The following is a 10,568-nucleotide window of genomic DNA, read 5'->3' on the forward strand; positions in this document are numbered from 1 at the left end:
TCAAGTCAGGAGACTTGTCTTCACATCAACATCCTGGAGCTAAGGGCCATATACAACGCCCTATGTCAAGCGGAGACCTTACTTCGCGACCAACCAGTTCTGATCCAGTCAGACAACGTCACCGCAGTAGTTCATGTAAACCGCCAAGGCGGCACAAGGAGCAGAGTGGCGATGGCGGAAGCCACCAGAATTCTTCGCTGGGCGGAGAATCATGTAAGCGCACTGTCAGCAGTGTTCATTCCGGGAGTGGACAACTGGGAAGCAGACTTCCTCAGCAGACACGACCTACATCCAGGAGAGTGGGGACTCCATCAGGAAGTCTTCGCACAGATTGCAAGTCGGTGGGGACTGTTCCAGATAGACATGATGGCGTCCCGCCTCAACAAAAAGCTACAGAGGTATTGCACCAGGTCAAGAGACCCTCAGGCAGTAGCTGTTTAAACAGCTCTTCATTTTCTGATTTTATGTTTATGCTAACAAATTTGCTCTCTGAAAAGTGTCCACAAAGCCAAGTCTCTGATTAACACCTTTGTAGGAATGGTTTTTCACCTATTACTGAATTAAACTTGCTTCATTGGAAAGGCAGCAAGATGCATCCTCATTTCAATGTCTACTGAAATAATACAGGTTGACACCAGGAAACATAAACGCCACTGCATCCTTGCTGCTTTCGCATGTGGAAGTCTGTTTAATGTGAAAACAAGGTGATATCTAATTAGCACACAGGTAAGGAATTAAGAAAATCTTTATTTAAGGGTGAAGGTGTTTCTCACAAAATCGTTGCCCCAATGCATCATTGAAATTCAAGCTGGAAAGATGATTTTAATATATCACTTGTACATTTTGTATTGCTCTTCTGGTGACAATGTAGTTTGTTTTTGTCAATTACCATTTTAATAATAGGGTAAAGAAAATTAAGTGGATTTTTGAAAGAAAACAATACTGTCAATATACTATTAAAACAAATTAAAATGGTAAAAGTTATTGTACTTTAAGTAAAAATAAAAGAGCAAAAATATCAATCCCAGTTTTGGATTACTTTAATTAACAAAAAAAAATGCATATAGCAGAGGATAGTTTCAATCTGCCTACCTCTGGGTTATGGGCCCAGCATGTTTCCATTGCAGTACTCTGCTGCACATGTAAGTGCAAGAGATCCTGAAGCACTCACTCATCATGGGAAAGTACCAATGTGTTTCTTCGTTGGTTGATGGAAGAAACATCTTACAAAAACTCTCCAGATTATTGACTTTTTAAAGTTTTTCTAGGAAACGTTCTAGATGAATGCTTATTAGCCTTTGTCAGTATGTATGTTTGTAAAGTGTCTCTGTGGCGCAATCGGTTAGTGTGTTCGGTTATTAATCAAAGGGTTGGTGGTTCAATCCCACCCAACGATGTAATTGACCTTGTTATCAGATTTTGGTGATCTTTAAGTAGACAAGTCAAAATTTCAAACCCCCTTCTTATGGTGTAGGGTACCTGGCCTACTCTGATGTAATCAGAGTTAGATTTGAATCAGTGATTTTATAAAAAAACAGCTAGGAAGCACAATTTAGCAGTGGGTTGCAGAGAAAAAGAAATATGCTGGCAGAAAAATCCAATTGAGTGATTAAACAGCTCTTCATTTTCTGGCTTTATTTTTATGCTAACTAATTTGTTCTCTGAAAAGTGTCCACAAAGCCAAGTATCTGATTAACATATTTGTAGGGATGGTTTTTCACCTATTACTAAATTAAACTTGCTTCATTGGAAAGGCAGCAAGATGCATCCTCATTTCAATATCTACTGAAATAATACAGGTTGACACCAGGAAACATTAACGCCACTGCATCCTTGCTGCTTTCTCATGTGGAAGTCTGTTTAATGTGAAAACAAGGTGATATCTAATTAGCACACAGGTAAGGAATAAAGAAAATCTTTATTTAAGGGTGAAGATGTTTCTCACAAAATCGTTGCCCCAATGCATCATTGAAATTCAAGCTGGAAAGATGATTTTAATATATCACTTGTACATTTTGTATTGCTCTTCTGGTGACAATGTAGTTTGTTTTTGTCAATTACCATTTTAATAATCGGGTAAAGAAAATTAATTGGATTTTTGAAAGAAAACAACACTGTCAATATACTATTAAAACAAATTAAAATGGTAAAAGTTATTGTACTTTAAGTAAAAATAAAAGCTAAAATATCAATCCCAGTTTTGGATTACTTTAATGAACAAAAAAAAAATGCATATAGCAAAGGATAGTTTCAATCTGCCTACCTCTGGGTTATGGGCCCAGCATGCTTCCATTGCAGTACTCTGCTGCACATGTAAGTGCAAGAGATCCTGAAGCACTCACTCATCATGGGAAAGTACCAATGTGTTTCTTCATTGGTTGCTGGAAGAAACATCTTACAAAAACTCTCCAGATTATTGACTTTTTAAAGTTTTTCTAGGAAACGTTCTAGATGAATGCTTATTAGTCTTTGTCAGTATGTACTTTTTGCAAAGTGTCTCTGTGGCGCAATCGGTTAGTGTGTTCAGCTATTAATCAAAAGGTTGGTGGTTCAATCCCATCCAGGGACGTAATTGACCTTGTCATCAAATTTTGGTAATATTTAAGTAGACAAGTCATATAGCAGAGGATAGTTTCAATCTGCCTACCTCTGGGTTATGGACCCAGCATGCTTCCATTACAGTACTCTGCTGCACATGTAAGTGCAAGAGATCCTGAAGCACTCACTCATCATGCGAAAGTACCAATGTGTTTCTTCATTGGTTGCTGGAAGAAACATCTTACAAAAACTCTCCAGATTATTGACTTTTTAAAGTTTTTCTAGGAATCGTTCTAGATGAATGCTTATTAGCCTTTGTCAGTATGTACTTTTGCAAAGTTTCGCTGTGGCGCAATCAGTTAGTGTATACGGCTATTAACCAAAAGGTTGGTGGTTCAATCCCACCCAGGGACGTAATTGAACTTGTAATCAGATTTTGTTGATCTTTAAGTAGACAAGTCAAAATTTCGAAAACCCCTGTTATGGTGTAGGGTACCTGGCCTTCTCTGATGTAATCAGAGTTAGATTTGATTCATACTGTTAACTGGGTAGTATATCACAAGTTATACGGTGTGATTGGTGTGGCTGGTATGAATCTTGACCTTGGATTAACAAAAATCCTTTCCTCGAACTGTCTGTCTCCTCTGGGCACAGTTTCTCTAACTGAGGTATGGAGGAGGGGCAAAGAGGGAGGAGCCAGTGCACACCCAGATCTAAAGTCTTTCTTAAAGTGCCCATGTCTGCTGCGGAGCCCGTCTATCCCCCATGGTCCTTACGGAGTCCCCATCATCCTCTACGGACTACGAGAAAAAAAAATTACCGGTAGGTTTAAAATGTTATTTTTTTCTCTGCAACCCACTGCTAAATTGTGCTTCCTAGCTGTTTTTTATAAAATCACTTAATTAAATCTAACTCTGATTACGTCAGAGAAGGCCAGGTACCCTACACCATAAGAGGGGGTTTGAAATTTTGACTTGTCTACTTAAAGATCACCAAAATCTGATGACAAGGTCAATTACATCCCTGGGTGGGATTGAACCACCAACCTTTTGGTTAATAGCCCATGTAAGTGCAAGAAATCCTGAAGCACTCACTCATCATGGGAAAGTACCAATGTGTTTCTTACAAAAATTCTCCAGATTATTGACTTTTTAAAGTTTTTCTAGGAAACGTTCTAGATGAATGATTATTAGCCTTTGTCAGTATTGACTTTTGCAAGGTGTCTCTGTGGCGCAATCGGTTAGCATGTTTGGCTATTAACCAAAAGGTTGGTGGTTCAATCCCACCCAGGGATGTAATTGACCTTGTAATCAGATTTTGGTGATCTTTAAGTAGACAAGTCAAAATTTCAAAAACCCCCCTTATGGTGTAGGGTACCTGGCCTTCTCTGATGTAATCAGAGTTAGATTTGATTAAGTGATTTTATAAAAAAACAGCTAGGAAGCACAATTTAGCAGTGGGTTGCAGAGAAAAAAAATATGCTGGCAGAAAAGTCCAATTGAGTGATTAAATAGCTCTTCATTTTCTGATTTTATGTTTATGCTAACAAATTTGCTCTCTGAAAAGTGTCCACAAAGCCAAGTCTCTGATTAACACCTTTGTAGGAATGGTTTTTCACCTATTACTGAAATAAACTTGCTTCATTGGAAAGGCATCAAAGATGCATCCTCATTTCAATGTCTACTGAAATAATACAGGTTGACACCAGGAAACGTCACTGCATCCTTGCTGCTTCCTCACGGGGAAGTCTGTTTAATGTGAAAACAAGGTGATATCTAATCAGCACACAGGTAAGGAATTAAGAAAATCTTTCTTTGTGGGTGAAGATGTTTCTCACAAATTGTTGTCCCAATGCATCATTGAAATTCAAGATGGAAGATGATTTTCATATATCACTTGTACATTTTGCATTGCTCTTCTGGTGACAATGTAGTTTGTTTTTGTCAATTACCATTTCAGTAATAGGGTAAAGAAAATTAAGTGGATTTTTTAAAGAAAACAATGCTGTCAATATACTATTAAAACAAATTAAAATGATAAAAGTTATTGTACTTTAAGTAAAAATAAAAGAGCCAAAATATCAATCCCAGTTTTTGATTACTTTAATTATAAAAAAAAAAATGCACATAGCAGAGGATAGTTTCGATCAATCGACCTCTGGGTTATGGGCCCAGCATGCTTCCATTGCACTACTCTGCTGCTCATGGAAGTGTAAGAGATCCTGAAGACTAAATTGATTAAAGGCCTAAAAGTACTGGACTATAAGGAAAGACTTACTAGGCTGAATATTTATACACTAGAAAAGAGGTGCCTAAGAGGAGATATTATTAATATCTTCAAATATGTAAAGATACATAACAAAGAGTTATCAGAGGAATTATTTATTAAAAGAACACGTGGTCACTCGCTGCGACTGGAGGAAAGTTCAGAACGCAATGGAGGAAAGGTTTCTTCACTGTTAGGGCAATCAGGATGTGGAATTCCCTGCCAGGGAAGGTGGTAATGGCGGACTCTGTAATTGGATTTAAAAAAGGAATGGATACATTTCTGAATGAAAAAGCTATCCAAGGTTATAATACTTAAAATATCAACATGGTTAATCCGGGGGTAACATGAGTTATAGTAGCTAACTAGTCATAAAACATTATTCAGCAAGTATGTAGAATCATCACAACTTAAAACAGGTTGAACACGATGGGCAATTTGCCTCTATTCAACCTCAAAAACTATGTTACTATATTACTATGTTATTGTAGTATACAGAACACCACAATGCAATGAGCAGTGATAGTGAGCACTGATGAGGATACTAGAACTGACACTGAGCAGCAAGATGCAGCACTGGACTATTAGTAATGTACTGTAGTATGCTGAGCACCACAATGCAGCACAAGACAATGAGCAGTGATACTGAGCACTGATGAGGATACTACTGAGAACTGACACTGAGCAGGAGAGACACACTACTAGTATTACTGAGCAGCAATAAGTAACCACTGATACTGAGCACTGATATTGAGATTTCCACTGAGAGAACATAGCCACGTCCTCTCCGCTCTCTCTTCAATGCACGAGTAAAAATGGCAGCAACGCGCAGCTCTTTATATGGAATCCGAATCTCGCGAGAATCCGACAGCGGGATGATGACATTTTCCCTTGTTCAGGTTTTCCGAGTCAGGCGGGAACAACCGAGCCTGCCTCGGACCAGTGTAAACCACGTGGAGTTCGTGGGGAATTCGGTTCTCGGAGAACCGAACCCGCTCCTCTCTACCTTATACCCATCAATTTTTTTATTTTCAATCTAAGCCCCTGCAGTTTTCTGTAAGCATCTGCTTCGCTATGATGATCAACAAGTCACAAGGGCAAACACTCAGGGTTTGAGGCGTAGATCTTAGGACCAGCTGCTACAAGCATGGCAGAGGTGTCACTATCACTGGTGACACACAGAGAGGTGGCGAGGGAGATTGTAATGCAGTGCGCGCAGATAAGCAGCGCAATGGTAAAAAGGAGGCATGGTTTCATAGGTAGGGGCGTGGCCTGGTGGCCTGAATCTACATTTTGTTGCTCCGGGTGTCCCGGGGGTTGGGGGCTGCACCCGGGGACTAGTGTGTGAGCGGTGCTGGCTCCTGCACAGTGACAGGGCATGGCCACCCAGCATGACGCCTCCCTTCTTGACCATGCTGTAATTGCAGTCGCACTGCAGTTCAGCGTGATCATAAAAAATGGTGTAGGCTCCTGCTGGTGCAGACTGTATGTGCGCGCAGGAAGCCGCCACCATTTTTGTGATCACAGCGGCTGAATGTGATGTCATACAGCCGCTGTGACCACGCCCCCTGTGTCTCCTCCGTTGCAGACCCCATTTTGAAGCCTTGCCCCCGCACCGCTCCATCCCTGACTTGGAAATGGAGTGTTGCTGACCCACCTCTCCCCCCCTTCCCCACCCCGATTGACAGGCAGAGGCGATCACATTCTCTGCGGGGTGCCGCAGAAAATGCAGGCACATGCGTATGCTCTTAGCAATTTTTGCAGTTGGATCGCTTATTGTGATTGCAATCCAACCTGAATCAGGCCCTATTACCTATCACAATGCGCTGCGGGCAGTACAAAATTGGGTTAATATAGGAGAAAAACCCCCAGACCTGTGCTCCTTAACTGTACCTGGTGGCTAGTGGAGCGGCTGCCCAGTAATCAGTGTCCACCGCAGTGCGCACACGGCCCACCCCCTACGGCCTCGCTCCCCTTCATCAGCGGCCTCGTGATCCGGAAGGGTGGTGTGTGTGTGACTGACCTTAGGATGAAACCGGAGCCTCCGCTGCAGTGACCCAGCAACCAGGGCACGGGAGTATATAGCGCCGCTGGGAGTGATGAAGCTGCAGTAAAGATGTCTATTAGACCTAGCCTGCTGCAGCCCTTGTAGATTCTCATAAAACAAGTTCTTCTTTTCTTGTCAAAATTAATAGCTAAGAATAGGCTGCCTGAGGCAGGCCCCTGTTAATTGGCCTGCTACTGAAGGCACCAACTACAAACTGAGCTCCCTGTTCATGGAAGCGGGGTTATAGAGGAGAATGCACTGAGCTTCTTGGGAACAGTCAAAAGCTTTGAGCCGGTTGGTGCCTCAGATCAAGATCCTACTCTACACCCCAATGTGAATCCTTGTGGAGTCCAGTGTACCCCACAGAAGAAATTAATGTGTCACACCCATTGGCAGCAACCTTAGAATAGCTGCTGACGGGCACAATTGAGAAAGGAAGGGGGGGGGACATTTGAATCCAGCACATAGATGCAATTCAAATATGTAATTTGTACCTTCCTATTTTAAAATATAATGGATGAACCTCACCCTGTGAGAACAATCTTCATGATCAAGAGATCTAATATGTAAAATAAGTATGAGTTGGGATAGGGCTGGGGAGGGTGGCAGCTCGGGCAGCCCCTCCCCCGTCAAGTTAAGGAGATTCAACTGAGGAAGCACAAGGGAACTCTCGTCTGGGGACAACAACTGCAGGGAGACCACATCTTTTCAGATGAACATGGGATGGCGGAAGGCTGCCTAATACTGAAGCACCATCAAATATCAAACCATATCCAACAACTAGTAACAGCATTCCTGGGGGAAGGTCTGCAGCAGACGGATTTGCATACGGTGATGTCATCCAAGCAGTGGGCCAAAGTTGGCTGGAACCCTCATCTGCATATAAAAAGAGAAAAGGGGCATGCAGGGCATGGCGGCCTTTTGCAGTGCTTGGATGACCCCTAGTTCGCATTAAACACCCCCACCCTCCTTTGGTGTGGGGCTCATGTTGGCCATGCCCCATCCCCTGAAGCATTCATGCTGATTTCTTGCAGCAGCTGGGCACTGTAACAGCTCCAGAGCTGCTCTGTAAGGCAAGTAAAAGGGTGTGGGCCCTGCAGCACCACCTGTAGTTCGCATTGTGCGTTGGAAGGCACAAAGTAAGCAGACGGGAGGAGAAGTCAGGATAGTACACAAGGGCATCCTTTTCTCTTAGTCCGTAGAGGATGCTGGGGTCACATTAAGAACCATGGGGTATAGACGGGATCCGCAAGAGACATGGGCACTTTAAGACTTTCAAAGGGTGTGAACTGGCTCCTCCCTCTATGCCCCTCCTCCAGACTCCAGTTATAGGAACTGTGCCCAGGGAGACGGACATTTCGAGGAAAGGATTTATTGTTAAACTAAGGTGAGCATCTTACCAGCTCACACCTTAAGCATGCCGCAGAACGTGGCATTCAACAGAACACAAGCCAACGGCATGAACAATTGCAGCAAAAAGCTGACCAGAACCGTAACACAACATGTGTATAACCACAAGTAATAACTGCAGACACAGTATGGACTGGGACGGGTGCCCAGCATCCTCTACGTACTAAGAGAAAAGGATTTACCGGTAGGTATTAAAATCCTATTTTCTCATACGACCTAGAGGATGCTGGGGTCACATTAAGAACCATGGGGTTATACCAAAGCTCTTGAACGGGTGGGAGAGTGCGTACGACTCTGCAGCACCGAATGACCCAACTTGAGGTTATCATCAGCCAAGGTATCAAACTTGTAAAACTTAGCAAAAGTGTTTACTAAATAGTTGCTCGGCAAAGTTGCAATGCCGAGACTCCCCGACCAGCTGCCCAGGATGAACCCACCTTTCTAGTAGAATGGGTCTTCACCTAATTCAGTAACGGCAATCCTGCCGTGGAATGAGCATGCTGAATTTTACCACAGATCCAGCGCATAATGGTCTGCATGGAAGCAGGACACCCAATCATGTTGGGAGCATACAGGACAAACAGAGCCTCTGTTTTCCTAATCTGAACCGTTCTGGTGACATAAATTTTCAAAGTTCTGACCACAGCCAGAGACTTTGACTCAACGAAGGTGTCAGTGGCCAAAGGCACCATGTGGAAAGATGAACCACCTTCGGCAGAAATTGTTGACGTGTCCTCAATTCTGCTCTATCTTCATGAAAGATCAAATAAAGGCTCTTGTGATACTGCATGGTTTGTACTGTTTTCCATGTGCTCCCAGATCTTTCAAGCAAGTAGCATGGTCAAGAAAGTTCTGTTTGAAAAGAAACAAACATTTACTGTCATTGTTATGCAAATAAACTTACATTAAAGCTAACAAGAAAGCACACTCGTTCTGTCTTTAAACTGATAAAAGAAACCCCAATAATATGGGGCATGCAAAAATTGAGATAAAACTCAGTTTTGCTCCTCTCCACGGAAATCTTTAATAAAAGGCGAAATATTTGTTAGTTCTGAAGAGAAACCAGAGCATGACCAAGATTCCACCTGTCGCCTGAGTGCCATGCCAGCAGTTCTCATTCAGCTCAAAGTGAGCACCCAATTTGAATGAAAGAAAGCAGATTTCTCACCAGGCTTCCCCTTGCTATAAACATGGTTTGTACTCTTTTCCATGTGCTCCCAGATCTTTCAAACAATTAGTGTGGTCAAGAAAGTTCTGTTTGAAAAGAAACAAACATTTACTGTCATTTCTATGCAAATGAGCTTACATTAAAGCACACTCGTTCTATCTTTAAACCAATAAAATAAAACCCCAATAAGATGGGGCATGCAAAAATTGAGATAAAACTCAGTTTTGCTCCTCTCCACGGAAATCTTTAGTAAAAGGCGAAAGATTTGTTCGTTCTGAAGAGAAACCACAGCATGACCAAGATTCTACCTGTCGCCTGAGTGCCATGCCAGCAGTCCTCATTCAGCTCAAAGTGAGCACCCAATTTGAAAGAAAGAAAGCAGATTTCTCACCAGGCTTCCCCTTGCTATAAACATGGTTTGTACTCTTTTCCATGTGCTCCCAGATCTTTCAAGCAATTAGTATAGTCAAGAAAGTTCTGTTTGAAAAGAAACAAACATTTACTGTCATTTCTACGCAAATGAGCTTACATTAAAGCACACTCGTTCTATCTTTAAACTGATAAAAGAAACCCCAATAAGACGGGGCATGCAAAAATTGAGATAAAACTCAGTTTTGCTCCTCTCCACGGAAATCTTTAGTAAAAGGCAAAAGATTTGTTCGTTCTGAAGAACTAGCACAAGGGAACTCTCAAAAGAAGAACAAGGCTCTGAAACAAAGAAATCTGACTTTTACCAGAGCTGACCAGAGGAAAACACAAACACAGTCCCCCACTACCACAAATAAAGCAGTCGAGTTTCCCACATTTGGGGAAATCACAGGGGTCAGCATACCCAGAATGCAATGAATGAACCTCACCCTGGGAGAATAATCTTCATGACCATGGTATCTCCTATGCAAAATAAGTATGATTTGGGATAGAGCTGGGGAGGGCCGCTGCTCAGGCACATCTCTGTCAAGTTAAGGAGATTCAACTGAGGCAGCACAAGGGAACTCTCATCTGGGGACAACAACTGCAGGGAGAACACATATTTTCAGATGAACATGGGAGGGCAGAAGGCTGCCTAATACTGAAGCACCCCCAAACAACAAACCAAATGCAACAACTAGTGCAAGCATTCCTGGGGGAAGGCCTGCCGCA

General features: G+C 42.4%; 4 non-coding genes across 4 annotated transcripts; all 4 read right to left on the minus strand.

Moving 5' to 3' along the window:
• Positions 1 to 9,215: 9,215 nt before the first annotated feature.
• LOC135033155 (U5 spliceosomal RNA) lies at positions 9,216 to 9,331 on the minus strand. The gene has a single exon (XR_010228566.1). It is a non-coding gene; the product is annotated as a U5 spliceosomal RNA (small nuclear RNA).
• A 275-nt stretch (positions 9,332 to 9,606) lies between these two features.
• Positions 9,607 to 9,722, minus strand: LOC135033147 (U5 spliceosomal RNA). Its single transcript, XR_010228558.1, has one exon. It is a non-coding gene; the product is annotated as a U5 spliceosomal RNA (small nuclear RNA).
• Positions 9,723 to 9,996: 274 nt separating this feature from the next.
• Positions 9,997 to 10,113, minus strand: LOC135033159 (U5 spliceosomal RNA). Its single transcript, XR_010228570.1, has one exon. It is a non-coding gene; the product is annotated as a U5 spliceosomal RNA (small nuclear RNA).
• Positions 10,114 to 10,172: 59 nt separating this feature from the next.
• LOC135033000 (U1 spliceosomal RNA) lies at positions 10,173 to 10,336 on the minus strand. Its single transcript, XR_010228445.1, has one exon. It is a non-coding gene; the product is annotated as a U1 spliceosomal RNA (small nuclear RNA).
• Between the last annotated feature and the right edge of the window lie 232 nt (positions 10,337 to 10,568).

This window comes from Pseudophryne corroboree, unplaced genomic scaffold (genome assembly GCF_028390025.1).
Source record: "Pseudophryne corroboree isolate aPseCor3 unplaced genomic scaffold, aPseCor3.hap2 scaffold_567, whole genome shotgun sequence".
Taxonomy (NCBI): Eukaryota; Metazoa; Chordata; class Amphibia; order Anura; family Myobatrachidae; genus Pseudophryne; species Pseudophryne corroboree.